The sequence below is a fragment of the Salmo trutta genome, chromosome 40, assembly GCF_901001165.1.
Source record: "Salmo trutta chromosome 40, fSalTru1.1, whole genome shotgun sequence".
In the NCBI taxonomy this organism is placed as follows: domain Eukaryota; kingdom Metazoa; phylum Chordata; class Actinopteri; order Salmoniformes; family Salmonidae; genus Salmo; species Salmo trutta.
Genome location: NC_042996.1, coordinates 21,732,236 through 21,749,226, shown reverse-complemented (window position 1 = coordinate 21,749,226; position 16,991 = coordinate 21,732,236).

The window sequence follows — 16,991 nt, the reverse complement described above, 5'->3', positions numbered from 1 at the left end:
ATTTAGTGTGGCATGTATACAGTTTTTTTCATCTACAAGGAAAACAACATTTGAATGTTCTTAGAACAGTTATTTTTAGTCTTGCACATTAGAACATCTATTAAAAAGAGTAGAGACTGACTCAGCAGCTGGTAAGGCTGTGGATAATGCAGTGTGTGTCTGCTGGTTATTAGGAGTGGAGTAGTCAGTCTGTCTCTGGATTAATACCGTCTTTAATCTGATTGAAATACCTTCGCGACAGGAAGTAGGTCTCTGTCACACGGGCAGATAACAGGGGATTAAATATTGAATATTGTTCCATATCCTATCCAGCCCGACTTGACACACCTGCCCCTGGCAGATGCAGACGTAAGTGTGTGTTTGTGTTCGTGTCACCCATATGTCTCCCGTGTGTGTGCGTGTGTGTGTGTCTGGGTCAGTCTGGTTCAGTATAATGAGCCTCACCCGGCCTGCCTTTGTCTGTTGCTGGGAATTGAGGCTCTAGTTGAATAGGCCTGCGTTGCCCAGTTTGTTTCTTTCTGAAAAGCTATCTGAACTCCTCCCATGCCCTGCGCATATCACAATTAACTAAACTCACCAAAGTGCTTTTGATAATAACTGAACAAAGCAATTACTGAGCCATTAGGCCTCGCTTCGAGCGTTCCCTAAACTTAACGCTATCCTTAACCTTATGCTTAACACTATCCCTAACCCTATCCTTAACCCCTAAGCCCTAGCCTCGCTAACGTTAGCCTCCTACTCTACCTAACGTTAGCGTTAGCCACAACAAATTGGAATTGGTAACATTGCATATCCGTAACATATCATACGAATTGTAATTCGTGACATATCGATGATGGATAATCTCAAATGAATACCCAGGCTGAGTCATAGCATAACAAAATGTTAATCCATGATGATATTTTTGGTCACACACACCAGATATTAATTCAGTTCATATTATGTTCCCTAGTCTAAGTATTGTTTGTAAGTTTCACCACTTAGTAAGGAGGAAATGGAGGTCAGACCCCTTTAATGCACATGTCACTCAAGGTGATGTCACAACGATATGGAGATTTGTCAGAAGGCTTAGCACTTCACCCACATTCTTACATACATACACTCATACACACACACACACACATTTTTTTCTACACATACTAACTTACACTAACTTACATATGGGCTCACATCATACTCACTGTCGTCCAGTAGCTGAATGGTCAAAGCCTGAGCCTCAGCTCTCACGCTCGCGGTATCCCTCGCCTATTCTCTCTGTTCCAGCCCCTCAGTTTCCGCAACATATTTCCCCCTGTGGCAGAACTTTCCCCCAGGGTCAAACGATCAAGAGCAGTGACAACAGCACTAAACACTCCAGTCCCGCTTCTCCTACCACCACCGGTTGAGCCCTGTTCCCCAAGAATGGGAGCGTGGCAGAAAGAGAGAGGGAGAGAAAGAGGGAGGTGTGTGTGTTGGGAGAGAGCATTAAGAGCTCCTGCGTAGAGCACAGACCGGGGGCTTAGCTGGCATTTGGGGCTCCCGAGTGGTGCAGCGTTCTAAGGCACTGCATCTCAGTGCTAGAGGCGTCACTACAGACACCCTGGTTCGAATCCAGGCTGTATCACAACCGTCTGTGATTTGGAGTCCCATAGGACAGTGCACAATAGACCTAGCGTCATCTGGGTTTGGCTGGTGTAGGCTGTCATTGAAAAATTGACTAGTTAAATTGTATATATAGTTTTTTAACAATCCAGGACAGGATAGCCTTCCAGCACAGCAGCTGAGAGAGAGGGAGGTTAAACCAAGAACAATGCTGGCTGTGCTGCTAATGACACTAAACCAGCCTAGGGGTGCCAGTAGAGCTCTCCCACCAAGCCCCCATATCACTCTCACTAGTCACTATGAGCCCCCTGCTGGGTAGTGTCTGACAGATCACTTGGTGTGCTGAAGGATCATCAGGACACCCCATTAGTGTTGTGAATCCATGCAGGAAGAGAGGCCTTGGTTTCCCTTCCAACTACAGAGGCTCTGTTAATGGCAACACATTGCAACACCCCCAGTTAGGATTAAACCGACAAACCAGTATACATTTTGGTGTCGGAATAAAATTATTAATCAGATGAGGAAAAAAAATAAGGATTATCCAGTAAAGCGGTTATCGCAGCATGTTTTCAATCAACCCCATACAGTATTGTATAGCTTGCCTTGGTAGTGTTTACCTTGGTATTGATATCTAATCTGCTGTTGATTTAAATGACAGTACAGCCCTTTTCTAAAGCCAGATGCCTCCCTTTTTGTCGCCATTTTCTTTTAGAGGCCTTAGAGTAACTCGTACCGTGCAACTCCTTAATTACTTTTGACAAGTTTTTAAACCTCTTGGCACACTCTCTCCACGCTCCTCTCTCTCTCTCCTCTCTCTCTCTCCCTCAGTCCCTCTCTTGCTTCCTCCCTCTCTCCTCTTCACAAATGTGCTTTCCCCATCTCTATAAGAACCTATAGGCAATGGCAGCAGTTGCCTGTGTAGCGCTGCACATTTTCTCGTGCACTAACATTTAATTCTACTTTACTGGTATATCAGCAGGGCTCCTGCCTTGTTGCAGCAAGTTAATAGGCTTAGGGTCTCTTACTGCAGTGCTGATTAACAGCTATTGTGGATTAGACACGTCTCTATCAGTAGCAGTGCGTGGGTAAAATCACAAGGGAAGGCAATCCAGAAAAGGAAGGCATATTACAAGCTATGTGTGGTGATAATTGCGTTGTTTGCTTTATAACCTGTTAGTTCATATGCCTTGACACCGTGATATATAGGTCTAAGGCCGAGACAATAAGAAGACAAAGTGGCAGAATAAATTCAACCGCACATTTGTTTCATTACAAAACCGGAGAAGAACATCTATCTGGTGAAGCTCTGTAACAAACAGCTTGTGACCTATGGGATAGTCACGTAAGGTAATGTTTCCGACATTTTCGGACTGCTAAACAACTATTGATTTACAACTATTGATTTACAACTATTGATTTACCACAAGTGGCAAAGAAAACAGAAGCTGCCTCCACTGTTCCAGCAACATTTCAACTTCAACATTCCAACATCATATAATCACCTGCAGTGTATTCGGATAGTATTCAGACCCCTTGACTGTTTCCATATTTTGTTACGTTACAGCCTTATTCAAAAATGGATGAAATTGTTATTTTTCCTCATCAATCTACATGCAATACACCCTAATGACAAAGCAAAAACTGGGTTTTTGAAATGTTTGCACATTTATTAAAAAACAAATAACTGAAATATCACATTTACATAAGTATTCAGACCCTTTACTCAGTACTTTGTTGAAGCACCTTTGGCAGCGATTACACCCTCGAGTCTTCTTGGGTATGACGCTACACGCTTGGCATACCTGTATTTGGGGAGTTTCTCCCCTTCTTCTCTCCAGATCCTCTCAAGCTCTGTCAGGTTGTATGGGGAGCGTCACTGCACAGCTATTTTCAGGTCTCTCCAGAGATGTTCAATCGGTTTCAAGTCCGGGCTCTGGCTGGGGCACTCAAGGACATTCAGAGACTTGTCCCGAAGCCACTCCTGCGTTGTCTTGGCTGTGTGCATAGGGTCGTTGTCCTGATGGAAAGCGAACCCTCACCCCAGTCTGAGATCCTGAGTGCTCTGGAGCAGGGTTTCATCAAGGATCTCTCTGTTCTTTGCTCCGTTCATCTTTCCCTCGATCCTGACTAGTCTCCCAGTCCCTGCCGCTGTAAAACAGCCCCACAGTATGATGCTGCCACCACCATGCTTCACCGTAGGGATAGTGACAGGTTTCCTCCAGGCGTGACGCTTGGCTTTCAAGCCAAAGAGTTCAATCTTGTTTCATCACACCAGAGAATCTTGTTTCTCATAGTCTGAGAGTCCTTTAAGTGCCTTTTGGCAAACTCCAAGCGGGCTGTCATGTGCCTTTTACTGAGGAGTGGCTTCCGCCTGGACACTCTACCGTAAAGGCCTGATTGGTGGAGTTCTGCAGGGAAGGTTCTCCCATCTCCACAGAGGGACTCTGGAGCACTGTCAGAGAGACCATCGGGCTGTAACGTAACAAAATGTGTGAAAAGTCAACGGGATTATGTCATCATGGTAACCAAATTTAAACATAGACAAACCTTGTATATAATATGTTGAATTTGTACCTTTAAAACAACGTTAGATATATATTTTTTAAAGTCTGGGAAGCACCTCCTACTGGAGAATTGATCTATCTACAGCTACTCTTTGGTCTCCCATCCAGGGTTTTTAACCAAGCCCAGCTATGATATTTGTCACTGACTATTCCCAATGTGTTATCGTGAGAATGATTGTTCAGAGATCTCCACTTAAAAACAAAATAGATTCACTGTTGATATCGAAGTCATTCCGAAGGGTAGGTTTAGCAGAGCAAATGAAATGTGACCATACGTTATCACTCAAATCATCAATGATGCTATTTAGGACTATATAGCATTTGCAAAGTCATCAACAGCTATTGTATCAATTCAGAATTAAACTAAAATAGACAATACAATAGGCCTAGGGTTTCAACCTTAAAATGTAATGATATTGAATTGTGTTTGGTTGTCAACGCAACCGAATATCAACATTTTAAGGAGATTAATCTTCTGCTTTAGATAGACTATGTCAGTGGCACAGATGGAACTGTCTTTAATTCCAATTTACTAATTAATAATTGCTATATTCGATTCACGTCTCCATCTCAACCACCAATCTAAGTGATCCGTCACCTAAAATGAGATACCCAAATCTAACTGCCTGTAGCTCAGGACCTGAAGCAAGGATATGCATATTCTTGATACCATTTGAAAGGAAACACTTTTAAGTTTGTGGAAATGTGAAATTAATGTAGGAGAATATCACATATTAGATCTGGTAAAAGATAATACAAAGGAAAAAAACATGCATCTTTGAAATGCAAGAAAAAGGCCGTGATGCATTATTCCAATCCCATAGAGGTTGAAGAATAGGATTAAATCAAATCAAACTTTAAATGCACTTTAAATAAAGTTTAATTTAGACCTATTCTTTAACTTGTATTTTTGTTGAGATGGAAATGTGAATCCAACGTCAATTATTAATTTGTAGACAAATTGGAATTAAAGCCAGACTAAGTCAGTGGCAGAGATGGAATTATCTAAAGCAGAAGATAAATCTCCTTTAAATGTTGATATTTGGTTGCATTGTCAAGGTGAAAACCTGTCGTTCTGCCCCTGAACAAGGCAGTTAAACCACTGTTCCTAGGCCGTCATTGTAAATAAGAATTTGTTCCTAGTTAAATAAAGGTTAAATAAAAATACAATTCAAAATGTATTTTGTAATACAGTAAATTGCCTAAAGGTAAGGCTATTACAAACTAATGTAAAGTTCAACCTTAAAATGAGTAACACATCCATGGCCACATTTTGAGGTTACTGTAACTATAAATGTCTTCTTATGTAATTATATAAAGTGTGCATGCATAGGTCGTCGCACTAACTTTTAATGTAATCTCAACTGCTATCCAGATTTTTTGGTTCTGCTATCAGATGAAGCACACTAATAGCATTAATCTGTTGTGTAAATAAACAACATATCTGACATTTTATTACCATTTGAACCTTTCTGTGCTTTTAAATGGTTGAAAGCGCAGTGATAGACATTTGGGTGACAACTAAACCAAAAATCTGACATTTTTTTCCCATTAGAATGTGGTTGTGCTTTTAGGTGGCTGAAAGCTTAGTGATAACATATTGGAAATTCAACTTCACTTTTGGCTGTCTTTTTGCGTGTGTGAATGTAGCTTGTAATCTCATTGAGCAACGTCTCAATCAAATATTAACCAATTATCCACGTTGAAATTACTTGGTGTGCCCAGTGGGTAGTGGACCTTATGGGCCTCCATACTTACAAGGTTAAATGAACATGATTACCCACTGGCTTTTACACAGGATCAATGTGTTCAGTGGTTTGTCTTTCTCAGCCACTGAGGGCATCTTGTGACTCGATTGCAATACATTCCATAATACCCATTTCGGGCTACTTTTGGGAAATTCAGCATGTGCGTGTTGAGCAATGTTATTATCACTTTCAAATAATATTTACGCCCTTTGAAGTATTTATAAAACAACACAACAAAGATGGTATTATTGTTTTACGAAGTTAACAGCTTCATTCTTTGCAAAACAGCATAGGCCACTTGTTACCATGCAATGAGGAAATTGGCTTTGCAGATTCTGATCTTGGTGCTCCCTGATGTTAAACTACTTTTAAAGGGTTGATTTTACAAGTTTGTCCTAAATAAGCTGCTTTTGTTTATTTGTCCATTTGAATATATACTGCTCAAAAAAATAAAGGGAACACTTAAACAACACATCCTAGATCTGAATGAAAGAAATAATCTTATTAAATACTTTTTTCTTTACATAGTTGAATGTGCTGACAACAAAATCACACAAAAATAATCAATGGAAATCCAATTTATCAACCCATGGAGGTCTGGATTTGGAGTCACACTCAAAATTAAAGTGGAAAACCACACTACAGGCTGATCCAACTTTGATGTAATGTCCTTAAAACAAGTCAAAATGAGGCTCAGTAGTGTGTGTGGCCTCCACGTGCCTATATGACCTCCCTACAACGCCTGGGCATGCTCCTGATGAGGTGGCAGATGGTCTCCTGAGGGATCTCCTCCCAGACCTGGACTAAAGCATCCACCAACTCCTGGACAGTCTGTGGTGCAACGTGGCGTTGGTGGATGGAGCGAGACATGATGTCCCAGATGTGCTCAATTGGATTCAGGTCTGGGGAACGGGCGGGCCAGTCCATAGCATCAATGCCTTCCTCTTGCAGGAACTGCTGACACACTCCAGCCACATGAGGTCTAGCATTGTCTTACATTAGGAGGAACCCAGGGCCAACCGCACCAGCATATGGTCTCACAAGGGGTCTGAGGATCTCATCTCGGTACCTAATGGCAGTCAGGCTACCTCTGGCGAGCACATGGAGGGCTGTGCGGCCCCCCAAAGAAATGCCACCCCACACCATGACTGACCCACCTCCAAACCGGTCATGCTGGAAGATGTTGCAGGCAGCAGAACGTTCTCCACAGCGTCTCCAGACTCTGTCACGTCTGTCACGTGCTCAGTGGGAACCTGCTTTCATCTGTGAAGAGCACAGGGCGCCAGTGGCGAATTTGCCAATCTTGGTGTTCTCTGGCAAATGCCAAACGTCCTGCACGGTGTTGGGCTGTAAGCACAACCCCCACATGTAGACGTCGGGCCCTCATACCACCCTCATGGAGTTTGTTTCTGACCGTTTGAGCAGACACATGCACATTTGTGGCCTGCTGGAGGTCATTTTGCAGGGCTCTGGCAGTGCTTCTCCTGCTCCTCCTTGCACAAAGGCGGAGGTAGCGGTCCTGCTGCTGGGTTGTTGCCCTCCTACGGCCTCCTCCACGTCTCCTGATGTACTGGCCTGTCTCCTGGTAGCGCCTCCATGCTCTGGACACTACGCTGACACAGACACAGCAAACCTTCTTGCCATAGCTCGCATTGATGTGCCATCCTGGATGAGCTGCACTACCTGAGCCACTTGTGTGGGTTGTAGAATCCGTCTCATGCTACCACTAGATTGAAAGCACCGCCAGCATTCAAAGGTGACCAAAACATCAGCCAGGAAGCATAGGAACTGAGAAGTGGTCTGTGGTCCCCACCTGTAGAACCACTCCTTTATTGGGGGTGTCTTGCTAATTGCCTATAATTTCCACCTGTTGTCTATTCCATTTGCACAACAGCATGTGAAATTTATTGTCAATCAGTGTTGCTTCCTAAGTGGACAGTTTGATTTCACAGAAGTGTGATTGACTTGGAGTTACATTGTGTTGTTTAAGTGTTCCCTTTATTTTTTTGAGCAGTGTATATATACTGAACAAAAGTATAAACGCAAATGTAAAGTGTTGGTCCCATGTTTCATTAGCTGAAATAAAAGATTCCAGAATTCTTCCATACGGATTAAAGCATATTTCTCTCAAATGTTGTGCACAAATTTGTTTACATCCCTGTTCGTGAACATTTCTCCTTTGCCAAGATAACCCAACCACTTAACAGCTTTGGCATATCAAGAAGCTGATTAAACAGCATTATCATTACACAGGTGCACCTGGTGCTGGGGACAATAAAAGGCCACTCTAAAAGGCAGTTTTGTCACACAACACAATTCCACAGATGTCTCAAGTTTTGAGGGGGCTTGCAACTGTCATGCTGACTTAAGGAATGTCCACCAGAGCTGTTGCCAGAGAATTTAATGTTAATTTCTCTACCATAAGCCACCTCCAACATCGTTTTAGAGAATTTGGCTACATCCAGCTATTTCACCTGCGTGATCGTCTGAGACCAGCCACCCGGACAGCTGAGGAAACTAAGGAGTATTTTGATCTGTAATAAAGCCCTTTTGTGGGGAAAACTCATTCTGATTGGCTGGGCCTCACCCCAGTGGGTGAGCCTATGCACTCCCAGGCCCACCCATGGCTGCGCTCCTGCCCAGTCATATGAAATCCATAGATTAAGGCCTAATTTACGGTGGCAAGAAAAAGTATGGGAACCCTTTGGAATTACCTGGATTTCAGCATAAATTTGATCTGATCTTCATCTAAGTCACAACAATAGACAAATATACTGTGCTTGAACTAATAACACACAAATTATTGTATTTCTCTTGTCTGTATTGAATACATTATTTAAACATTAGTAGGTTGGAAAAAGTATGTGAACCCATAGGCTAATGACTTCTCCAAAAGCTAATTGAAGTCAGGAGTCAGCTAACCTGGAGTCCAATCAGTGAGACGAGATTGGAGATGTTGGTTAGAGCTGCCTTGCCCTATAAAAAACACTCACAAAATTTGAGTTTGCTATTCACAAGAAGCATTGCCTGATGTGAACCATGCCTCAAAGAAAATAGATCTCAGTAGACCTAAGATTAAGAATTGTTGACTTGCATAAAGCTGGAAAGGGTTACAAAAGTATCTCTAAAAGCCATTATGTTCATCAGTCCACGGTAAGACAAATTGTCTATAAATGGAGAAAGTTCAGCACTGTTGCTACTCTCCCTAGGAGTGGCCGTCCTGCGAAGATGACTGCAAGAGCACAGTTCAGAATGCTCAATGAGGTTATGAAGAATTCTAGTGTCAGCTTAAGATTTACAGAAATCTCTGGAACATGCTAACATCTCTGTTGACGAGTCTACGATACGTTAAACACTAAACAAGAATGGTGTTCATGGGAGGACACTACGGAAGAAGCCACTGCTTCCAAAGAAAACATTGTTGCACGTCTGAAGTTTGCAAAAGTGCACTTGTATGTTCCACAGCGCTACTGGCAAAATATTCTGTGGACAGATGAAACTACAGTTGAGTTGTTTGGAAGGAACACACAACACTATGTGTGGAGAAAAAAAGGCACAGCACACGAAACCAACATCAAAACCTCATCCCAACTGTAATGTATGGTGGAGGGAGCATCATGGTTTGGGGCTGCCTCAGGGCCTGGACAGCTTGCTATCATTGACAGAAAAGTGAATTCTCAAGTTTATCAAGACATTTTGCAGGAGAATGTTAGGCTATCTGTCCGCCAATTGAAGCTCAACAGAAGTTGGGTGATGCAACAGGACAATGACCCAAAACTCAGAAGTAAATCAACAACAGAATGGCTTCAACAGAAGAAAATACCCCTTCTGGTGTGGACCAGTCAGAGTCCTGACCTCAACCCGATTGAGATGCTGTGGCATGACCTCGAGAGCAGTTCACACCAGACATCCCAAGAATATTGCTGAACTGAAACAGTTTTGTAAAGGGGAAGGGTCCAAAATTCCTCCTAACCGTTGTGCAGGTCTGATCCGCAACTACAGAAAACGTTTGGTTGAGGTTATTGCTGCCAAAGGATGGTCAACCAGTTATTAAATCCAAGGGTTCACATACTTTTCCCACCTTGCACTGTGAATGTTTACACGGTGTGTTCAGTAAAGACATGAAAACATATAATTGTTTGTGTGTTTTAAGTTTTAAGCAGACTGTGTTTGTCTATTTGTTGTGACCTAGATGAAGATCAGGTCAAATTTGATGACCAATTAATACATAAATCCAGGTATTTCCAAAGGGTTCACATACTTTTTCTTGCCACTGTCTTTATTTTAATTGACTGATTTCCTTACAAGAACTGTAACTCAGTAAAATCGATGAAATTGTTGCATGTTGAGTTTATATTTCTGTTGGGACATCTCAGTAAGCCCCATTGCACTCTTTAAAAAGTGCAGTTCCTGTTTTTGACCTGAGGGTGGCAGTGTTGGGGAGGTTGTGAATGTATCCTCCCTCTGTGGGAGCTGTCAATGTCAACTTTGTCAGAAGCACTGTGTGGAAGGCTCTGCAAATTGTTTTTGTTATCAGCATCTTTAACAGTTGTCTGAAGCAAGTGGCAGTCTGTAGCCTCTGCATGCCCCACTATGCAAACAACATAAAAGGAAGAGAAATGTGATGCTTGGCTGTGGTGACACCACCGTTGCTCTAGTGTACTCCAGTATCAACCTCCATCATCCCACATACAGTAAAGCTCCAAATATTCACAAGACCAACCACCATCTGCCCACGCCAAAGACCAACTGACAACCCATGATGTATCGCCTTAGGCAGGCAGTTTTGTTCTTCTCGCAGGCTCTCATTTAGTTCCTTCAGTCTGTAGGCTAAAACCAAACCTCTCTCAACCCCAAACAAAAGGCCTTGTGACTCTGGCTGCGTGGCAACGATAAACGCCCCTGCAGTGGAGTCCTGGTGATGTTGCTCTGCGACCTTGCTAATCGAGAGGCAGCAGACTGGCTAGCCGCAAGGCTGGGTGCGCTCAGATTAAACAGAACATTGTCTCTCTCCCTGTAGCCAAGGCATGGTCTGACTGGGATAAGGGCAAGAGCAAGGCCTGCCTTTTGCCTTTGCTCCAGTTCATGTGCATGAAATTAAAGGAAAGCCTTGAGGGGTATCCATGTAGAAATAGGGAATTGAAAAAATGTATGATGCTTTGTTGTGGTGTATGTTTTTGATTGATTGATGTGTGAATACAGAATATACATTGTGTAACATGTAATGACGATGACACGCACATGTTTGTGTCCTGATCATGTCGTTTAAAGCCTTATATACCTGAGCTCCCACGGACTCCACGGTTTATTTTAACTTATGCAATTTGACTAATACAGAAGAGGGAGTCTCCTTTTATTTTCACTCCTGAAGCATGGAAGAATCTCGTTGAAAGACCTCAACGCAAGTTGAAACTGCATATTTTGTATCGAAAGAATAGTGTCGGGCCTCCTGGGTGGCGCAGTGGTCTAAGGCACTGCATTGCAGTGCTAGCTGTGCCACCAGAGATTCTGGATTCGAGCCCAGGCTCTGTCGCAGCCGGCTGAGACCGGGAGGCCCATGGGGTGGTGCACAATTGGCCCAGCGTCGACCGGGTTAGGGAGGGTTTGGCCGTCAGGGATAATCTTGTCTCACTGCGCACTAGTGACTCCTGAGGTGGGCTGGGCGCAGTGCACGCTGACCAGGTCGCTAGGTCGCTACACATTGGTGCGGCTGGCTTCCGGGTTGGATGTGCGGCTTGGTTGGGTTGGGTTGTGTTTCAGAGGAGGCACGCCTCTCCCGAGTCCGTACGGGAGTTGCAGCGATGACACAAGACTGTAACTACTACAAATTGGGGAGAAAAAAGGGGTAAAAAAAGTTTTATCAGTCGTATAAACGGGATTCACATGGTATCCAACGAAATGCTCCATCCAACGAAATGTTCCTTCTCGACAAACAATAAGAAATAATACAAGATAAGAATACAAACATAAAGTAAATGGCTCAGTAGAATAGAATAATATATTTTAGCATAAGTATAATACAGGAAGGCAGAATTTATAGTTCAATATTTACATGTGTTTTTGGGGAAGAGGGATTGGGGAGCAAATGTTTAAATTGTGCAGTTTTTAGCAATCATAATAAAAATCTGATAGCAGCAGTTATGATGTGTGTGACGCATGAATGTATATATACTGACTATACAAAACATTAAGAACACCTGCACTTTCCAGTTGAGACATGTATTGTGTATGTTTGCTATTCAGAGGGTGAATGTGCAAAACAAAATATTTAAGTGACTTTATGTATCAAGAATGGTCCACCACCCAAAGGACATCCAGCCAACTTGACACAACTGTGGGAAGCATTGGAGTCAACATGGGCCAGCACCCCTGTGGAATGCTTTTGGGGAGTCAGTGCAGGTGGTCAGTCCAATTCAAGTGTTCGGCAGACTAATGGTTTGTAGATAGAAACGGTCTCTGAGCCTGTTGGTATCAGACCTCATGCTCCGATACCATCTGCCCGACGGTAAGGGAGTGAGCAGCTCGTGGCTAGGGTGTTTGGGGTCAATGGTGATGCTGTGGGCATTCCCCAGGCACCGTTTTGAGTAGATGTCCTGGATGGGTTGGGGCACGGCCATCTTCACCACCCGCCGGAGGGCCTTGCGGTCATTGACAGAGCAATTCCCGTACCAGGCCGTGATGCAACCGGTCTGGACGCTCTCGATGGTGCAGCGGTAGTATTTGGAGAGGACATGGGATGGCATGCCGAATTTCTTCAGCCGCCTTAGGAAGTAGAGACGGTGTTTCTCCCTCTTGACAAGAGCGGTGGTGTTGTTGGTCCTTGTCAAGTCCTCTGTGATGTGGACGCACATCCTGTATGTCTCTTATTTTTGTCTCTCTCATGTCTCCCTCCCTCCCTCCCTCTGTGTGCCCATTTCTTTATCACTCTGTCAGTCTGTACGTCTGTCTCGCTCTCTCTCTAGAAAACGATCTATATCCCACCTTTGCACTCTTTACTTACTCGTTCTCTGTCTCGTTTTCCCTCCTCCTGTTTAAAGGCCAATTTCTCCACTTCACCTGATTCTATGCCTGGTGACCGTTCTGCCATTGTTCTCATCCATTGACCTTTCTCAGGCTCAGGGCTAGATGTCACGACAATTAAACAGAGCTTCTGGGCCAGCAGTAGTCTGGAATATGTTAATGAATCTCTAGTCTCCTGATGTAGCCTCCCTGAAATTATCACAAGAGCCTGACATAAAACCCCAAGTTATTGTCCAAGTTGCGCTAAGGCTGCATTTCTTGTGGTCTGATTTTGTGTTCCCTCCCGCTGAGTTGGCCACTAGTGTGGAGGTGTAAATTACCTCATGTTATTATGCATTAACACCTTCTGTTGGGAATGAAGGGGAGTGATTTTGTGAATAGAACAGGAGAGGTGTTGAAGAACATGCGATTGATGTCATGTACATTCTGAGAGCGTCTATTTTAGATGCTAATGAAACACACAGATCTGTTTCACACAGAATATATCTTTAGTGGTGTGTTTGTGGTATGTGTGTGTGAGAGAGAGAGAGAGAGAGAGAGAGAGAGAGAGAGAGAGAGAGAGAAATGTGATGTGTGTGTCCTTACCTAATGTGCTCCTTTCCTGTTTTCAAAATGTTCAAAAAGTTTTGCAGCTTACTCTTCTCGCTCTCACTCCCCCTCTTTCCCTTTATTTCCCTCCCTCTCTCTCTCTTTTCTCCCCTGCTTTATCCTCTGACACTTTGTGTCTGTCGGATTAGCACTTTTAGTTTCTCAGCAGACAGGTGGGGAACATCATTAGCGCTCCACAAATAGTCTCGGCACGCTCGTCAGTGGGAGAGAGGTGTCGCTTTAAAAAACACAACGTCATACATTGGAGTCATGCGATAGCTACGTCATACACTGCTACACGAGGCCCAGGCGGAACATTTCTCTCAGAGAGTTTGCGAGAGAGACAGAGGGAGAGAAATTAGTCTGTAAACTAGGCTCATCTCTGCATTGGGATCCTTTTTAAATCATAATTAATGGCCTGTTTTTGTTTTCAAACCATTCATTTTACTTTCTCTCAAGAGTAGTGATTGGTGAATGATATATTGTTGTATAGCACTCATAGGGTGATGTTTTTGTACAATCAATCGTCGGAATGAAAGCTGCCGTCACGGCTCCACTTGATGAAACGCAGTGCAACGGTCTGACGGGAAATCAGTCTTCATACACTGTAATTTGGAATCCGAGTGGAGGCTGCGTTTTTTACAGCGCTCCTCAGATCAGACTCTTATTTTACAAATAGTCTTGATTCAAACCAGGGGCGCAACTGTGGTTTTAGAAGTGAGGGGGACTTCTAAAAGTGAGGGGGACTTCTATATATATATATATATAGTACCAGTCAAAAGTTTGGACCCACCTTCTCATTCCAGCGTTTTTCTTTATTTTTTACTATTTTCTACATTGTCGAATAATAGTGAAGACATCAAAAATCTGAAATAACACATATGGAATCATGTAGTAACCAAAAAGTGTTAAAAAAATAAATATATATTTTATATTTGAGATTCTTCAAAGTAGCCATCCTTTGCCTTGATGACAGCTTTGTACACTCTTGGCATTCTCTCAACCAGCTTCATGAGGTAGTCACCTGGAATACATTTCAATTAACAGGTGTGCTTTGTTCCAGAGTGTCTGACCTTCACCTCTCCCATGTCCTTACGGGAGTTGCAGACTAACTACCAATTGGATACCAAGAAATTGGGGAGAAAAAGGGAGAAAAAAAGAGTTACCAACCTCAGAAATTGCAGCCCAAAAAATGCTTCACAGAGTTCAAGTAACAGACACATCTCAACATCAACTGTCAGAGGAGACTGCATGAATCAAGCCTTCATGGTCAAATTGCTGCAAAGAAACTACTACTTAAAGACATCAATAATAAGAGGAGACTTGCTTGGGCCAAGAAACACGAGCAATGGACATTAGACCGGTGGAAATCTGTCCTTTGGTCTGATCAGTTCACATTTGAGATTTTTGGTTCCAACCGCCGTGTCTTTGTGAGATGCAGAGTAGGTGAATGGATGATCTCCGCATGTGTGGTTCCCACCATGAAGGATCGAGGAGGAGGTGTGATGGTGTGGGGGTGCTTTGTTGGTGACAATGTCCGTGATTTATTTAGAATTCAAGGCACACTTAACCAGCATGGCTACCACAGCATTCTGCAGCGATACGCCATCCCATCTGGTTTGCGCTTTGTGGGACTATCATTTGTTTTTCAACAGGACAATGACCCAATAATAAAAATAAAGAAAAACCCTTGAATGAGTCAGTGTGTCCAAACTTTTGACTGGTACTGTATAGATTTTTATCCAGTCAGATTAACACTCCGAATAGCCTACCCGACTGCTCGAAGGCTTCCGCCAGGTCCTAAAGCGCAATGTTGCCTCATTTTGTATCACATTCCAATGATAAGACAAAAACGCCATTTCAGAATGTGTGGGGGACAGGTCCCCCCCGTCCCCAGTGAAAGTTGCGCCCCTAATTCAAACACATCAGCCATGTGCATGATGATGCTCAGTGTGGAATTTCATCACGTCTGCTTTTATTCACTGTCAGCTCAGTCAACTGTTGCACCAGGGTGGATTAATCTTTTATTATTTTACCTCAGGGGTCGAATAATAACTTGAGATATTATGCGCTTATAACTCAAACTTTCCAATTAATCATGTATTGATATCAGTGTAGGATTAGTGGGAATATTAGAGTTACACATGCTGTTCAGAAGTTATAATTTGGCCTTGAAACCACTTTTAACCTTTGGGCTCCCGAGTAGCGCAGAGGTCTAAGGCACTGCATCTCAGTGCTAGAGACGTCACTACAGACCCTGGTTTGATCCCAGGCTGTATCACAACCAGCTGTAATTGGGAGTCCCATTAGGACGGCGCACAATTGGCCCAGCGTCGTCCGGGTACGGGTTTGAATGCGGTAGGCTGTCATTGTAAATAAGAATTTGTTCTTAACTGACTTGCCTAGTTAAATAAAAGGTTTAAAATGTAAATAAATGAATTCAAGAAGCGTATGTTTCTCTGCTTGTTTTGTGTTTAACTTTAATGAAGACTATTGAATCATTTTGTTTGAGTGTGGACAGAATCCCTTAGTAGAGTAAAATATTCCTCACAGCTTCTGCTCTGCTTGCTCAACGTCAGACTCACACATAAGTGTGTGTCTGGTTTTTTGAGGTTGTATACAGACATTCAGTGTATCACTAAAAGTGCCACTTTGTTCAAGGTTGTTTGGGGTGTATGTTTTCTCTGTCTAGCGATCAAATATCATGCCTATAAGCCTCTACTGTTTCATGCATGCATTCTGTTTACCCGGCCTTCATCTTCTTCAGTAAACTTCGGAAGGGTTTGATAGCAATGTTCTTACTTTCAGGGAAAAATGCACTCTTATGGGGTCCGTTGGGTTGTTATCGCAGTCAGAAGAATAGAAGTTGTTTTCTGCAGTATACTTTTCAAGTTCGACACTTTTTTCATGAGTATGTGTCCTTGCTACTACACTCCCCTCAGTGTTTATTTGGACAATGAAGCTAAAACGTTTAAATTTGGCTCTATACTTCAGCATTTTGGATTTGAAATAAAAAATGTAATATGAGGCGACGGTACAGAATGTCACCTTTTATTTAAGGGTATTTTCATACATATCTGTTTTACCTTTTAGAAATATAAGCACTTTACGTATTTACTCCTCCCATTGGAAGAAGTCATAAGTATTTGGACAAATTCACTCATATAATAGTGTATTTGAAGTTGTCAAAAGTGTAGTATTTGGTCCCATATTAATTGTACACGTGATTACATCAGGCACGTGACTCTAGTGAGAGTTGAGAGTAAAAAGTTTCATTATAATCTTTTTCAAAACTTTCAGAACTACCTTTCAACAAAGTGTGCGCTTGGGCAGGAAAAGGGAGACACAAGGGATTAGCATGATATCTCAGTGAGAGGAAAATACAGTCAGTCTTGCATTAATTATAGCGCTGCAGGGATGAGAGGAGCTGTGGCCAAACAAAAGGTCACATCAGTGTCTCTGCATGATAATTTGCTCTCCTAGATCTGGG